This window comes from Stomoxys calcitrans, chromosome 4 (assembly GCF_963082655.1).
Source record: "Stomoxys calcitrans chromosome 4, idStoCalc2.1, whole genome shotgun sequence".
In the NCBI taxonomy this organism is placed as follows: Eukaryota; Metazoa; Arthropoda; class Insecta; order Diptera; family Muscidae; genus Stomoxys; species Stomoxys calcitrans.
The window spans coordinates 8,013,894-8,032,139 of record NC_081555.1 but is presented as its reverse complement, the minus strand read 5'-3'; the positions used below and the strand labels follow the sequence as shown (position 1 = coordinate 8,032,139).

At 37.0% G+C, this 18,246-nt stretch overlaps 1 long non-coding RNA gene across 1 annotated transcript; it reads left to right on the top strand.

The window, feature by feature from the left end:
• Nucleotides 1–2,280: 2,280 nt before the first annotated feature.
• Nucleotides 2,281–3,502, top strand: LOC106081198 (uncharacterized). Its single transcript, XR_001220331.2, has 2 exons — nucleotides 2,281–2,881; nucleotides 2,977–3,502. It is a non-coding gene; the product is annotated as an uncharacterized LOC106081198 (long non-coding RNA).
• The last annotated feature ends 14,744 nt before the right edge of the window (nucleotides 3,503–18,246 follow it).

Below are 18,246 nucleotides of genomic sequence, written 5' to 3'. Positions count from 1 at the left end.
CTGAAAGTGCTCCTTGACAGATCGACAAATCAGTCTATATGGCAGCTATATCGAAAAATAGTCCGATTTGGAGGATATTTTGTTCGGACATGGATGGGCATAATACCACTCACCATTCCAAATGTCAGCGGAATCGAGTAATAAATGTGGGAATTGTGGGCTTAAGACAAAAAAACGGCAGATCGGTCTATATGGCAGCTTTCTGAAAATATAGTGCGATTTGGACCATATTCAGTTCGGACATCGGTAGGTATAGTACAGCTCACCGTTCCAAATTTCTGCGGAATCGGATAATAAATGCGGCATTTATGGGCTTAAGACTAAAAATGGTCAAAACGGTCTTAAGACCAAGAAGGGGCAGATCGAAAAATATTCCGATTTGGAACATATTCGGTTCGGACATCGGTGGGCATAGTAAAACTCACCGTTCCAAATTTCAGCAAAATTGGGTATCCCATAAATGTGGTAATTATGAGCTTAAAACTATAAATCGACAGATCAATCTATATGACAGCCATATCGAAGTAAAGTCCAATGTGGACCATATTCAGTTCGGACATTGGCAGATATACTACAACTCACCGTTCCCAATTTCAGTAAAATCGGGTACCAAATTCGGCAATTATGGGCTTAAGACTATAAATCGGCAAAAATTGGCCGTCATTTTCATACAAGTCCGACCACAGTGCCTAGGTTGGTAGATGTACTACAACTCACCGTTCCAAATTTCAGCAAAATCGGGTATCCCATAAATGCGGGAATTATGGGCTTAAGACTAAAAATCGACAGATCGGTCTATATGACAGCCATATCGAAGTAAAGACCAATGTTGACCATATTCAGTTCGGACATTGGCAGATATACTACAACTCACCGTTCAGCGAAATCGGGTATGAAATTCGGCAATTATGGACTTAAGACTAAAAATCGCCAAAAACTGGCCGCCCTTTCCACACAAGTCCGACCACAGTGCCAAGGTAAGTTTAAGAAGAAGATGAGAAAAAGGAGAATTTTAAGTTTGAAATTCTGTGAAGAATCTTAATGCAATACTGAGGCGTCTATTTTTCGCAAAATGTTTTCTATGGATCCCAGGAGGCCTAGATATCTAAGGAAAAAGGAAGGGACTTTCCTCAAGGATACCCAAGATATAGTGGATCTTCTGCTGGAAATGCATTTTCCAGGCAACAATAAGGAGACTGTCCATGAGAGCCTTTACCTCGGATTTCATTGGTGAAAATGGGGACGAGGATAAGATAGTTTGGGCGGATGCACTAACCATCTTTCTATCGACCTGATGGAATTATTCCGCCACTATTGTAGGAATACCTTGAAATGACCCTGCCATAGGTAGAATGGATTTTTGGGACAACTTGGCATGGTCCTACATAGCAAGAGCTAGGCCTTAAATTTCGTGGAGATAAGATTGAGAACACTGTGGTATAATTACAGGGTATGATCTAGGGATTCCTTTATAGCTTATGCCAAAGGGGTTTAGCGGACTTAAAACATACTTTTAGGCTTAAAACATACTTTGGCTGTTTTAGGTAACCTTAGCGAAAACGAATCGTAATCATACTTTAAGATATACCGGAGATGGGTGGACACATTTAAGTGATTTTTTACCCTCATAGGAACACCGGAAACAATATATTGGGTTGCCCAAAAAGTAATTGCGGATTTTTAAAAGAAAGTAAATGGATTTTTAATAAAACTTAGAATGAACTTTAATCAAATATACTTTTTTACACTTTTTTTTCGAAAGCAAGCTAAAAGTAACAGCTGATAACTGACAGAAGAAAGAATGCAATTACAGAGTCACAAGCTGTGAAAAAATTTGTCAACGCCGACTATATGAAAAATCCGCAATTACTTTTTGGGCAACCCCAATAGTATTCAAGAGGTAAAATAACTGGATTCCCAACCCACCCCAAAGCGCTCCAAATCGAATATATACACAGATCTGTACAATAATGGATTTATATGAAAAATGTTTGATAGTGGAGTATCAAATCCTTCGCTACATGAGTCTTAACCCAGCACGGCATAACTATGAGCATCAGAGTTATATGAGGTATAGTGCAAGAACTTTATACTGGTAAAACAAACATTCAACCTAATCCTTTACCGGAATTCTGCTTCTTTCGTCGTGTCCTTATATAATAAAAAAATCTCTTTTGAATTTTTTTGAAAAAGTTCCCAACCATTTTTGATTCCTTTGGTAAAGAATAGACATAAAATTTTGTTTTAAACTTAAATTTCAACCATTCATCATAAAATTTTCCCCCAGAAATGTTTGAATATTTCTATACCCCCCCGTTATAGCCCATTCAATAATATTAACAATAAATTTACCACTGAAAAGCCATCTATATAAGAAAAGAAATTCTTATAGTCTGCTCACATCCTTGTCTTAATGTCTATCACAAAGTCAGTATGTCTGATATTTGCCCATTTTTTTTAAGGCATGACATCATATTTCCAACTATCTGTCTCAGAGGCTGTTGTTGTTCACACATGGTTGGGTGAAAAAGAGTTTAACACTCCAACACCACCCTCACCACACGAAAGGCAAGAAATCAAATGTCATGGAATGGGTACTCCAACTCTTGACGCTTCTCATTGGAATTCGAAGGATATAAAAGAAAATATATATTGAATATTAAAAAAGGAAATATTGTTTAAACGCGTGTCGAATTTGAATCCTTTATGCTTTGGGAGAATATGCGAGAGCAAAAACAAAAACAGAAACGAAGGCAAGCCAAGAATACGCACAAACAACGAAGGACATCAATACAAAACTATCAACATCATCAATATGAATAAATGGAAGCTAGCAAAGGATATAACCGCTGTATGTAAAGCAAGCCCGCAGAGGCTGTAAGTAAGTCACCACCATATTTTATATTTCCTTTCGAAGAGCTATAGCGGAAAATTCTTTTAACCATCCAATGTCGCTTTTTTTTCGTTTCTTCATAGTGTTATGGAATTGCGATGGCATTTGAATTCGAGTTTGTGTGTTGGCTGTTGGAAAAGCATCCTGGGGTTTTTCGGAGTTTGAGTTTTGTGGCTGCTGAGGGGCATGAGACATTTGCATATGGCGTCATGGTTATAATTCTTCAAAAGCTTTACTCCTCCTTGTGGAGTTATTGCTGTAGTATTGATGGCGTCGTTCGTTTCTTGGCATTTCTATTGCCATATTCGAAATCCTCGACAATTTCCAAATGTCAAATTTTATGATATTTTAAGATTTTTTTTTTTTTCGTTTTGAACAAAATTTATGGCCTTTCTGGGAATTGGTGGAATGGGTATGATATGGTGAATAAGTGAAATAAGGCATGGTATGTGTATATACATGGGACTTAAAAAGTTCTTGGAGCTTCTTAGTTCATGCCACTTACATTAGACCAAATCATGGAAGCGTGATCTTTTATAAACCACACTTGGGGCCATAAAGTGGTGGTGAAATAAAGCTTTATTGAAAATATATTTTAAAAGTTCCAGATTCATGAGTTTATTATTTTTATAAGAATGAATTTTTTAAAAACAAGGCCTTTGGGAGCAGTATCTTAATTATGTATTTTCTTGGTTAATGTTGGAAAAAATATGGCTAAGGAAACCAGAAAGATCTTAGGGTCTAGAGGTTTCGTTTCCGAGGGAATTAAGTTTGTATTAAAATTTGTTTCCGAAAAACTAAAATTATAGTTGGCAGAAACAAACTAAATTTTCTAAAACAAAAATTGTTTATGGTAGACAAATATTTGTTTGTCTTATAAACAAAAATTCTTGAAGACTACCAAAAATTGGTTTATGTTGAACAAAAGTTTGTTTTGTATGCCTTTCGACATGTCAAGTGTGGTCCAAATAGCTCCATATTCTGAAGAGTTCTAAATTAAAACTAATCTCTGAATTGAATTCTCGTGCCGCTAGAGGGCTTATTCTAGACAAATTTGTTTGTGGTGACAAACAATTTGATTCTGAATATCACTATTGTAAAATAGGGGTTGCTTAATAATTAGTGTTTGTCTCAGGTCGGGTTAGATTTTAAGGAAGGGAAAGGATGTCAGTCAGCCTCATGTCCTCAGATATACACATGGACCAACTGATGGACTTATGAACGCTGAATACATATTCTTACAGGGCAATTGATCAAAGATTTCAATATCTGTCTCGTTAAGAATCCTTTATAGAATATTCCCTTCCATTGTACTTCATCCGTTGCAGTGAATTACAGTCCTAGGGGCCTTGAATCCTTCAGGGAGTCGTATACCCTGATTCCAAAGAGTCCCGCAGGGGTGTCTCTATCTAATTAAGCCCAATCCGCATATACAGAAGGTTCCAGGAAGGGCGAAATATCCCTAGCCTGTAGATTTTCTCGGCATTAAAAAGGCCAGCCCGTCTACAAAGAAGGTCTGGCCTTGTGTATAATCAGTCGTGCCGCATGTAGCATATCGCCACGCTTCATCTCTATCCCCCCGGCAAAACAGAAAAATGTCCCAAGTTTGAGGAGCGATCTTCGTTGCCACGCATTCAACACACAACGACGTTCTGAGCCGATCTAGCCTTGTCCGACCTGTAAAATCCCGCTATCGTGGGTCGAACGGGTAAAACTAGCCGTTTGAAATTTCCACAGATACTTATTATTAATGAAGGTCATTGGGGATTGCAAATGGGCCATATCGGTTCAGATTTGGATATAGCTCCAATATAAACCGATCACTCGATTTAATTTCTTGAGCTCTTACGAGCCGCAATTTTTGTGCGACTTGTCTGAAATTTTGCACGTAGTGTTCTGTTATGACTTTCAATAACTGTACTAAGTAAAGTCTAAATCGGTCTATAACCTGGTATAGCACCCATATAAACTGATTCTCCGATTTGACTTCTTGAGCACTTGCAAGCCGCAATTTTTGTCCTGTTTCTGTTTTGACTTCCAAAAACTGTGCCAAGTACGGTCTCAATCTGTCAGGCACCTGATATAGCTCCCATATAAACCGATCTCCCGATTTGACTTCTTGAGCCCCTGAAAGTCAAAATTTTTCTCCGATTTGGTTGAAATTACATGTGCTGTTATGACTTTCAACAACTGTGCCAAGTAATGTCCAAATCGGTAAAGAAGCTGATATAGCTCCCATATAAACCAATCTCCCGATTTGATTTCTTGAGCTCCTACAAGTCACAATTTTTGTCCGATTTGGCTACAATTTTGCGTGGTGTTCTGTTATGAATTCCAACCACTGTGCCAAGTACAGTACGAATCGGTCTATAATCTGATCTCCCGTTTCGACTTCTTGAGCCCTAACAAGCCGCAATTGCCTGAAATTTTGCATGTAGTGTTCTGTTATGACTTTCAACACCTGGCCAAGTGCGGTCTTAATCGGTCTATCACCAAATATAACTCCCATATTTTAGCAGAATCCATGGTGGTGGGTTCCCGAGATTCGTCCCGGCCGAACATAGTACGCGTTTACTTATTTACCTACATTTTAGATGCGCCTTGTTATCATTTTAAATGATAACAAGGCGCAAAATTAAGGACCTTTTAATCAACCATTTAAAAGAAATTCATTACATCAAGGAAAATATTGGGTTGCCCAAAAAGTAATTGCGGATGTTTCATATAGTCGTCGTTGACAAATTTTTTCACTGCTTGTGACTCTGTAATTGCATTCTTTCTTCTGTCAGTTATCAGCTGTTACTTTTAGCTTGCTTTAGAAAAAAAGTGTAAAAAAAGTATATTTGATTAAATTTCATTCTAAGTTTTATTAAAAATGCATTTACTTTCTTTTAAAAAATCCGCAATTAATTTTTGGGCAACCCAATACTTTTCACCAAGGGAAATGCTTCCTAAAAACTTGAAAATTTTATCATCCTTAAATTAAGTTTGTTTTTCTTTGGCTCGAATCTTTAAAATTAGGGCAAACACTTTTTCAGTGCACATAAAAACCTAATTAAAAATGTTTTCTCCCAAAAGTATGCACCAATTTTTCAATGTTAATACAACCTCTAGAAGTATGCAACTGCTTTTATTGCCCTAGAGGACTAAAAGTTATTTAATAAATTAAAGCAATGGGATGATTTTTTTCAGCTTGACTAAAGATTTAAATTATGCCGCAGAAAGTATGCAATACATTTTATATGATGATCCTATTTCTATGACTATTTTGCGTCTTTAACTAATTTGCACTTTTTTCTTTTCCCAAAGTCAATTTCCTAACTATCAACGATTGTTTAACCTCTATTTTAGGTTTTTGTCTTTAATAACAATACTCAAAATTAAGGATCTATCAACCTACCATTTAAAATAAAAAGTCTTTAATATCAAGGAAAATATCATTCACCAAAGGAAATAATTTCTTAAAAAGGTGGAAAATTTATCATGATTAAGTTATGTTAGATCGGTCCTATAGACCGGAACGAGCTTAGTCACCTATAGGAGCTTGACGTAGAACGCTTCCTCCACATGCAAATGTGGCTACAACAACAACAGGTGAAAATGCCTACGATCGAGAATGGCATTCAGCACCTCCTCCGAGGCTGTCTTCTGGCTCCAGAGATCAGCATAGCAGCATACCCTGTACTGTCGCGATCATCATGCTGAGGCCACAGTTGTATCGCACACGACGTCATGTTTCGGTGTGCGATAACCCAGCTGATAGCATATCGGCTTAGCAAACAGAGGGTCATGGGACCAAATCCCGGTAAAGGCACAATAGGTTTTTGAAAATATAAAAATACAGTTCTTATTCTAACAAGTAAAAAAGCGTTAAGTTCGGCCGGGCCGACTTTGGATACCCACCACCTCGGGTACATATGTAAACCACCTTTCGTTATAATCCGGTGAAACATGCATAATTTAAGCCCCCATAGCAGCTTTATCGATACGGATATTGAGTGGTCAAGTTATTGTTTAATTTTGTAGATCAAAATATTGGTATTTTCCGAATATAGACCGATCTGAACCATATACGACACGGTTGTCGAAAAGCCTACCATAAGTCACTATGTCGAATTTCAGCGAAATCGAAACCGATCTGAGGGCCGTCGATGGGCCTAACACAACTCACTGTCCCAAATTTCGGCGAAATCGGACAATAAATGCCCCTTTTGTGGGCCCAAAAACTTAAACCGAACGATCGGTCTATATGGCAGCTACATCCAAATCTGGACCGATCTGGGCCAAATCGCAAAAAGTTGTGGAAGAGCCTAACGCAACTCACGGTCCCAAATTTCGGCGAAATCGGACAATAAATGCGCCTTTTTTGGGCCCAAAACCTTATATCGAGAGATCGGTCTATACGGCAGCTATAACCAAATCTGGACTGATATGAGCCAAATTGAAGAAGAATATTGAAGGGCCTTACACAACTCACTGTCCAACATTTTGGCGAAATCGGACAATAAATGCGCCTTTTATGGGTCCAAAGCCTTAAACCGAACGATCGGTCTATATGACAGCTACATCCAAATTTTGACCGATCTGGGCCAAATTGCAAAAAGTTATCAATAAATGCGCCTTTTAGGGGGCCAAGACTTTAAAGTTCGGTCTATGTGGCAGCTATATCAAAATCTAGACCGATTTGGGCCAAGTTGAAGAGGGCTGTTGAAGGCCCTAACACAACTCACTCTTCCAAATTTCGACGACATCGGACAATAAAAGCGCCTTTTATGGGTCCAAAACCATGAATCGAGAGATCGCCCTATATGACAGCTACATCCAAATCTGAACCGATCTGTGCTATATTACAGAAATATGTCGAGGGGCATAACACAACTCCCTATCCCAACTTTCGGCAACATCGGACAATAAATGCGCCTTTTATGGGCCCATAAATTAATATACCCCCATCCTTCGGGGGTGGGTATAAAAATAGAAAAAAAAAAAACTGAAGAGAAAAGTTTTAAATTAGTAGGCTCTCAAATTAAGAGAGCATTATTTGTTTTTTTTTTTTTGTTTTTTTGTCCTACACGTTCAAATCCCCCTTCGGCATACGGCCTTTTGTAAGCCCTACTTTTGGATATGAGTGGGGAAGGCCTTATATTTTTGGACATGCATTGTTAAATGGCAAGGAGTAGGGAAGACCTCTGTCATGTCTTATGTCTCCAAAACAAGGCATTCTATAAGCAGCTTTTATTCCTGAACTTTCCCGATGGGATGGGTTATGTTCTTGTGCCACCGCTAGTTTATACCCTCCAACACCCACGCACAGCAATTACTGCTTCTATAAGTCCACAAATGGATTTAGCTCTCATAAAAACCGATTCCCTGATATGCATTTTTGATCCCCTTGAAGCATTAATTTTTGCTCGGGGCTGACTCTTAGAAATTTTTTTGCAGCATTTAGGGTGGTGAATACCCCTCTGACTTTAGCACGTTATATTTATTATTTGATAAATTATTTCTACAAAAAAAACTATCAAACTATAAGGGCAGATATTTAATTTTCCCTACATTTTGTCATCTGTTTATCTCATTAGCTTGTCAAAATATGACGTTTCGTAAGTTGTGTTTCCATCCACATTTCTGTCACAACAGACTGAACTAGAACCAAGTCCTAATGACTTTTAAGCGTAATTCACTTTTTTACCAAGGCAATCAAAGTGATGGTCGGTCATAGTCAAGTAGACACAAGGTCTGTCCTTTCATATGGCCATTAATTTGTTGACAAGTATTGCTCATCCATGGCTCATTCCCCCCACCAACTCCCCATTCCCACAAACTTAAGGTGTAATTCTTGGCTAGTCATGCCTAAGTCAGTCATTGGGTCGCGCTAATCATTTAAATGCATCATTAACATTACGTTTTGGAAAAAAAAACCCAACGCTTCAAAATGAAAAGTGAAATAATAGAACAAAGGAGGGAGAGACCCAGGGCAAAGATGGATAGAGAAAAATAAACTAAATACACTCGTGTTGACATTTGATAAATTATGTTAATTAGTCCAGGCAAGAGTGAGTGAGTGTAAAAGACAATGTGAATGTGTGTGTGTTTGTATATTTGCAACTGAATGTGTGTATGTGGTTATTACGTTACTGACATTTGAGTATTAATGTTTCGGCTGATCCTCCCTCTTTGCACCATCCACCATTTTAATGTTGTTTTATTGAAATTGTCCAAACAGGACTCTGGAAAGTGATAATTTTTTCAGTGTTTAGTTTGTTACTTTTTTTCAAAGACCGATGGCGACAAAGGTGTGTTGGATGTTAATTAATTAAAATTCATATAGTAAGCATGTGTTGGTAAGTGAATTTAATTTACCATACAAATGACGCTTGATTTCAATTAACAACAAAAATTTATAGAAAATTAAAACCGAAGCTTATAAGGGGAAATACAATGGTAATAACAAAAAAATTATGATAAAGCGGATGCCTTTGCTTCAGGATGATGTCAACAGATATTTGGCAGACAAATCTTACAGCCATTAAAATGAATGAAAAATTTTAATTTTATTGTATATTTAGATTATCACCTAAAAGTATGCTTTATAATTGTACATACAGTTGAAAATAATGGTCCTTCGACTTGAACTATCTACATTTAGACCCCAATTAAAACCTCTCACATCATCCACCATTTTAATATTGTTTTATTGAATTCTGCAATCAGCACTCTCGAAAGTGATAATTATACCCCCCGTCACAAGATAGGGGTATACCAATATCGTCATTCTGTTCATAACATCTCGAAATATTCATCTAAGACTCCATAAAGTATATATATTCATGATCGTCATGACATTTTAAGTCGATCTAGCCATGTCCGTCCGTCCGTCTGTGTGTCGAAAGCACGCTAATTTTCTAAGGAGTAAAGCTAAGCGCTTGAAATTTTGCACAAATACTTTTAATGAGTAGGTCGGTAAATTGGTCAAACCGATATTGGGTCTTGGCTTCATGAGTTTCGAGAGGGAGCAATTCTCACCCGATATGGCTGACATTTTGCATGAAGTATTTTGTTACGACTTCTAATAAGTGTACTGAATATGGTTAAAATTGGCCGATAAACTGATATAGCTGCTATTTAAACCGATCTTGGATCTTGACTTCATTAGCTTTCTAGAGGGAAAAATTTTTATCCGATTTGGCTGAAATTATGCACGAGGTGTTTTGTTATGACTTTCAACAGCAGTGCCATGTACAGTTCAAATCGGTCTATAACCTGATATAGCTGCCATATAAACCGATTTTGGACCTTGATTTCTTGAGTCACTAGAGGGCGCAATTCTCATCCGATTTGGCTGAAATTTTGCATGAAGTAATTTGCACTGACTGTTAACAAGTGTATTAGGTATGGTTTAAATCGGTTCATAACCTGTCATAACCTCCATATAAACCTTGGGTCTTGACTTCTTGAGTCACTCGATCTTGGATTTTGACTTCTTGAGCCACTAGAGGACGCAATTCATATACGATTTGGCAGAAATTTTGTATGTTTGTGTTTTGTTATGACTTTCAATAAGTGCACAAAGCATGTTATAAATCGGTTCATAACCTGATACAGCGTCCATATAAACCGATCTTGGGTCTTGACTTCTTGAGCCTCTAGAGGTCGCAATTCTTATCCGATTTGGCTGAAATTTCGCAAGAGGTGTTTTGTTGTGACTTCCAACAAGTGTACTCAGTCTGGTATAAATCGGTTATATAGCTGCCATATAAACCAATTTTGGGTCTTGACTTCATGAGATTTCTAGACGACGCAATTCTTATCCGGATCTTGACTTCTTGAGCCACTAGAGGGCGCAATTCTCATTCGATTTGGCTGAAATTTTGCATGAAGTGTTTCGTTATGACTTTCAACAAGTGCAATAAGTATGGTTTAAATCGGTACATAACCTGATATGGCGTCCATATAAACCGATTTTGGGTTTTGACTTCTTGAGGCGCTAGAGGGCGCAATTATCACCAGATTTGGCTGAAATTTAGCACGAAGTGTTTTTTTATGACTTCAAATAAGTTTTTCTAAGTATGGTTCAAATCGGTTGACAGTCTGATATAGTTACCATATAAACCGATCTGGGAACTTGACTTCTTAAGCCTCTAGAGGTCGTAATACTTATCCGATTTGACTGAAATTTTGTACAACGGCTTCTCCCAAGACCTTCACCATTCGTGTAAAATATGGTCTGAATGCATCAATAGGCTGATACAGCTCCCATATAATCCGATCTCCCGACATTACTTCTTGAGCCCCTTTAGGGTACAATCCTTATCCGATTTGGCTAAAATTGGGCACAATGACTTCTACTATGGTCTACAACATTCAATTCATTTACTGTCCGAATCGGACTAAAACTTGTAATAGCTCCAATAGCCTTACAATTCTTATCCATTATTCTGTGTTTGCCTTAAAGGAGATACCGGGCAAAGAACTCAACAAATGCGATCCAATGTGGAGGGTATATAACATTCGGTCCGGCCGAACTTAGCACGAACTTACTTGCCTTTTCTGTGTTAAGTTAGTTTCTTTTCTTCAAAACCCGAAGACGACAAAGGTGTATTGGATGTTAATTAGCAAAAATTCTTATAAGTTGGTGTTGATAAGTCAATTTAATGTATGATGACATCGCTTCAGTCTTATATGACAGTATTAAGAAATATTAGGCAGAATATGGAATAATGCATGCAATTATTGAATTTCATAGTTTATAGATTTACTCCTAAAAGTGTGCTTCAAAATTCTACCAACAGCTCAAAATAATGGTCCTTCGACCTGAACTACTTATATTTTGAATTCTATTTATTTTTAACTCTAACTCTAATTCTATGTTGTTTAAAAGAATTTAAAGTAAATTAAAAATCACGCATGCTTTTCCCAAACAATTTTCAATTTCCACACATAAAATTTATAACCATCAACACTTTTCCCTCCTTCCGAAAATATAAAATCATTCAATTTCTCTCGCTCTATCTCTCTCTGTCACTCCCACAAAAACTGAAAGTACGTGCCTATATTTACGTTAGCCCAAAAATAATTGTTGCTATACCCATGTAGCTAGTACTTACATCTGAAGTACCTAAAATTATGCTACATAAAATCAACAACAGCTTCAAAATTATTGTTCACTTTCAAGTGCCGAAAGTCACATAACAAAACTCGTACTTACACTACCACGTGCAATCACGCACTCACATTTACATCGCACTTAACCAGACAGTGGCAATGCATTTCATTTTGAGTATTATCGAAAAACTTTGGCCATAATCAAATTGTACGTGGGGCCTTCGAAACACGGACTACATTTTTCGGCCCCACCACAAACAAAAGGCTCACGTGTGGTGATATCAGACTTTAGCTGTCATAATTTCGATTGTATTGGCTGAGTTTGGCCATTAAAAGTATTTACTTTTTAAGTGTTTATGCGAATCCATATGTTAGGTGATGTGATTGCTTGGATGGGCACCAGGTTAAGGATGCGTGTTTATTTTAGTTTAGGAGCATGAGTGGAAAGGCCTCAAGTGTTTACCTTTTCATGTTGAGTTTATTAGAATGTTTGAACATTTAATAGGCGAAACGCTATAAGTTCAAGTAGTAAAATTATATAACACTGTTATTGGTATTGTTTGAAGGGAACTACCATTGTTTGAAGGGAAAACTTAACCAATTGATATAATGGGGAGGGAGCATAAGGGTTCTTTAAAATGTAATTCTATATGAAAATGCAAAAAATTGGGTAGAAAATGGGATATGCGCCTATATGCCTTGGAAAATTAAAAGAAAAAAATTCGTTAAGTTCAATCGAGATAAAATTTGTTGGGTAACCAGAACTAGGGGCAGGTCCATTAATGAAAACAAAAAACCTTTTAAACCAATTTTCTTATCTGCCTTTTTTAACCCTTAAATGCCACAATTTTGCCTTAGTTGTTTAAAATAATGTGTAGCTTGAAGCACATGGCGAGGCCATCTGGAACAGAGGTTAGAGCATGTCCGCCTTTGATTCTGAACGCCTGGGCTCGAACCCTGGCTAGACGATCAGAAAATGATGGACGCATTTGTGAGGTACTATTGGGCTTAAAATTTGAATCGGGCAACACCCATTGATATGCAAAAATATTGTCCCTGTTTTTTAATGGAAGCACATAAGCCCTCTTCATGAACCCGATGTCAGCCCTGTTAGAAAAAAAATTGACTTAAAGGGGCTCAAAGAAATTTTTTCGAAAAAAATTATAAAAAATTTGGTTTCCAGGAAAATTGTGTCTACATTTTCTAGAATCATGTTTACAAAAGTAGCATCGCCGTTAGTCCTTTGCTAATGTCCACATAGATCCCAAAACTATGTCATCCGAGTAATGATTTTTCTCTAAATTTTCTTAAAGCTAATTTTTGCAGAAAATATATTCGGAAAATGGTTCCCGAAAAAGTTTCCTGAAAAAGTTTTAAAAAATTTGGTTTTCTGCCGTATATCGCCTTGTTAAAAATATGGCAGTTACGCCTTAACATATACTACAGTTCTTTGCTTGATTCCCCATGCATCCATTAAGCAAGCATTTTCTCAGAATTTTATTTTTGCAGATAATTTTTGCCAACATTTGTTTCTGCAGAAATTTTGTAAATTTTTTTTATAAAAAAAATCTTTAACAATATTTTTTTTTGGATATTTAGCTTTTATAGGAAATATGGTAAAAAAAATGGTCTTCCCGAAAATTATTGCCGATATATGTTGAAATGTCCTGTTCACAACAATAAGGTACCATTTAACAACCTTTTTTTGTATGCACAGCTCCGCAAAGTATGATATGCAAGCAACGCCTTGTCTTATACTACAGTTTTATATTAAGCTTCCTTTAAATACCATCATTTGTTCATTATTTATTCATTTCATTTCCATTTTTCAAGTTAAGAAAAAAAAGGTTTAAAATTTTATATTTTACGAAACTTTTGTCAATTTTTTTCTAAAAAAAAAAATTTTAATTTAATAAAAATTTTTTAAAAAAATAAATTTTTTTAAAAATTTTTTATAGCATTGTTTTTCAAAAAGTTGTCTTAAATGTCGCCCATATTTCTCAAAATGTTATTTTCTTAAAACTAAGGTCCGCTTAGTCCACTGTTTATGTGCTCATTGCTCCCAAAAGTATGTCATACCATTTCCCCCTTAACATATACAACGGTTTTCTTCTAACTTCTTTACAAATATCACCATTTGTTCACCAATTTTTTTTTTTCAACAAAATTGTAAAATCTAACATTTTAATGAAATTCAACCAGAATTAAGCCCTTTAGCAAAAATATTTGTAAACAGCCAAAAATGGAAAGAAGAAAAAAGCACAGAAAAAAAATCATAATTACCCAGAAACAGACGAAAAACACAATAAAACGGCTAGGGACGCCAAAGGAAATCCTGGAAATCAATACAAGGTAAAAAACGCGTAACACAAAAATGGATTTTGTATGGAAGAAAAAAAGCAGGGATGGGGAGGCTTACAATGAAGACAAGGCATAAAACCACCACTTAAAAGTTGAAATTAAACAAGGCCATTATCAACACCTCACCCTCTCTCGCTGTTTAGCTAGAAAACCTGAGTCCTCATCTTTAACAACACCACCAATATTGCAAGACAATACTTCAGTCTAACCTCGAGCGTTATTTCATAAATTAACAAAGACCAGGGCAAAAGCGCAAAAAGAAAAAAAACGCAAAAAAAAAATACGAAAAATACCCAAAATCGAGAGAAAAAAATCACTGATAGGAAAAATTGCTTTGAAAATATTTTTGAATAGCTTGGAAAAAAAGACTGTAAAATGCCATGCATATTCAAGCAGGGGTAGAGGAACATGCAGATAGAAGACAGGGCAGTCTGAGGGCTGAAAATTCATATTTAAATTCAAATCAGATTAACAAAATACAAGTTATGAAAGAAGGACATTAACGTTCTCTAGCCCTGATTACCACTCTTACAGATTAGGAGGTGGGAAGGCAGACAAAACTCAAAGGCCAAGTAAAAACCAAGAATTTTGTGTGTTCCAAAAATGCAAAAAACATTAAGGGAAAAAATCCATAAAAACGACCAACATTTTCAATGGAAATCCTTTCAAGCAGAACAACAAAAATCACTTAAAAATTGGTTTTTATATTTGCATGTTGCCTTGCCAAATTTTCGTTTCAATATGCCTCTAGTTATTAATCATATTTTGAATTTTTCCTTTTTTTGCTTTTGGCAATGCCAGCCGATCATTTAATAAAAAATTGAATTTTAATTATAACTTCATTACCTCTGACAACATGTGTCATGTTCAACATTTGTGCGATTTCTTTTGGGCGTCTGGTGAGGATGTTGTCGAGACGCCTGGCTAGGCTCGCAACTGCACCTACGCATTTTTGGCCATGCAATTGCATGGTGGTGGGCCCATCCTCAGGAATATATAGCACCAACCAATCTTCCTGCTGCTGCTGCCGCTGTTGGTGTTGCATGATTCTCAACTTGGCTGACATTTGAAAATTTATGTGTTTGCTTGAGCAAAAATTGTCTCATTAACATAAATGCAAAATAATTTATTAACAACAAAGGTGATCATCATGGTCGCCATCATCATCATCATGATCTGCCCCAACGTCATCACCCTGTTTTCTTGCAACATTTTGTGCGTGCGACATGTCTTACACGCACTCCTACAAGTACTGCATGAAATCATCAGCAGCCTACTACCAGTCAGCCAGCCAGCCAGCCAGCCAGCCAGCCAGCCAATCGGTTACCTCTGGGGTGTGAAATATTAAAAGGAATTAGGGAATAATTTGATTGGAAATAAAACAAATTAATTTCGTCTTTCTTTCTTGAATGAAAGCCAGAAAAATTAAATTAATCGATTTTACGACATAGGGGTCAGAGCAAAGCAAATTGGCAGAAGTAGAGGTGTATGTGTGTGGGTACCAAAGATTTATGGCTACATAGCAACTTTTGGACAAATTGTAAGATTTGAAAAATAATTTTCTCTTGTCGAAATGTAAATGTTTAATGTTTTGAGAAAAAGTGAAACTTTGCGTATGGTAAGATTGATGAAATGAAGATCGGAGTTGTATGGAGCAAGGAAGGCAGCATCAATAATGAAACGAATGGTTAAGAAACGCATTTTTGTAATATATTCATCATTGAAAAATTTCAGCCAAAATGAATAAGTTTTCCGCCCTTAAGACGTTCAAGAAGTATAATCGGAAGATCGGTATAAATAATAGTTGCTCTCAAACAAGGACCGCGAACCTTTACCAAGTTTTGAACTAGGACCACGTGGCCTTTTATGGTTTCGAATTGAAGAAGTTAATTGAAGGTTGTTCTCCTGCCTCTACAGCCAAGTCGTTAACCATCGCATTCGTTCCAAGTATGTTATGGCCCGGCACCTATTTGATGCGGATATTACCATATTCAGAGCATGCATTAATCTGATCTTTTCATCCCCAAAACTATTCGTAACTTCACATTAGTGGTAGGTATTGTCATAATGACAACTCGCTGATAGCCAGAATTTCCACCATTAGGACTCAGTTTCTAAATCTATTATGTAGACATGCAGTCCTGCTCTCCCATTTAAAACAGCGCAGTTTTTTTTTTGGCACCCGACCTCAGGTGTCGTCTCAGTTATCTGACCTAAAACCTGTCAATCTAACATGGCTTTCTCAAAAAGCTTTGATTATGCTATCGTTGTGTCCTGTTCGTAGCTACTACCCATTATACCATCGTTTTAAGTCTTAAACACCACGGTAGCCGTGTTGATAGCGTGCTGGGATTACCAGTGCGGGGCGTCGTGAGTTCGACCCACAGGGGTCCTACTATGGACCTAATACGTCACCACTGTGGTATCCACGGTTGCCACATTTTTTGATACAGATCCCCAAAATTCCAATACCTGGGCCGATTTGGCCATTTACAATCCCAACTGATCAACACTTATAAGAAGTGTTTGTGCATAATTTCAAGCGCCTAGATCTATTCCTTTGAAAGTTGGCGTGTTTTCGGCAGACAGACAGACGCACAGACATGCCTAATTCGACTTAGAATGTAAAGACGATCAGGAATATATAAACTTTGTTGCGTCTTAGATCAATATATCGATCAAACGGAATGACCAAATTAGTATACTCCCATCCTATGGTGTAGAGTATCACCAGTATATCACTATAATGCCCTAAACCTACCCTAAAAGTGTATATTGGCGATATTTGTATATGCTATGATGCTAGACATCTAATTCAGAAATGATTTTCATGCAAAAATGCAAAATTTGCCCATGAACATTCCATTAAGGAATAGGGGCAAACTTCTCACATATCAATGCGGGGCCTCGTTTTTATAGCCGACTCTGAACGGCGTACCGCAGTGCGACACCTCTTTGGAGAGAAGTTTTACATGGCGTACTATCTCACATATGTTGCCAGCATTAGGAGCGGAAAACCACCGCTGAATATTTTTTCTGATGGTCTTGCCAGGATTCGAACTCAGGCGTTCAGCGTCATAGGCGGACATGTTACATGCTACAAAAAAACACTTCACGTAAAATTTCAGCCAAATCGGATAATTATTGAGCCCTCTAGCGGTACAAGAACTCAAGATCCGAGGTCGGTTCATATGGGAGCTATATCAGGTTAAAAACTGATTTGGACCATACTTAGCATAGTTGTTGGAGGCTAAAAGAAAACACGTCGTGCATAATTTTAGCCACTCGGATAGAAACTGCGACCTCTAGTGGCTCAAGAAGTCAAGATCCAAGATCGGTTTACATGGCAGCTATATAAAAATATGGACCGATGCGGTCCATTTACAATCCCAACCCACCTACACTAATAAGAAGTACTTGTACAAAACTTCAAGCGCTCAACATCACTTCTTCGAAAGTGAGAGTGCTTTCGACGGACAAACGGACGGACATGGCTAGATCGACTCAAAATGTCATGACGATCAAGAATTAAGAATATATATTGGGTTGCCCAAAAAGTAATTGCGGATTTTTTAAAAGAAAGTAAATGCATTTTTAATAAAACTTAGAATGAACTTTAATCAAATATACTTTTTTTACACTTTTTTTCTAAAGCAAGCTAAAAGTAACAGCTGATAACTGACAGAAGAAAGAATGCAATTACAGAGTCACAAGCTGTGAACAAATTTGTCAACGCCGACTATATGAAAAATCCGCAATTACTTTTTGGGCAACCCAATATATTCTTCTAAGACCCCATACATCTTAGAAGAATATTTCGAGGTGTAACAAACGGATTTCTAATTAATTTCGTCTAATTTCGTCATTCAATAGTGGAGTATATAAAA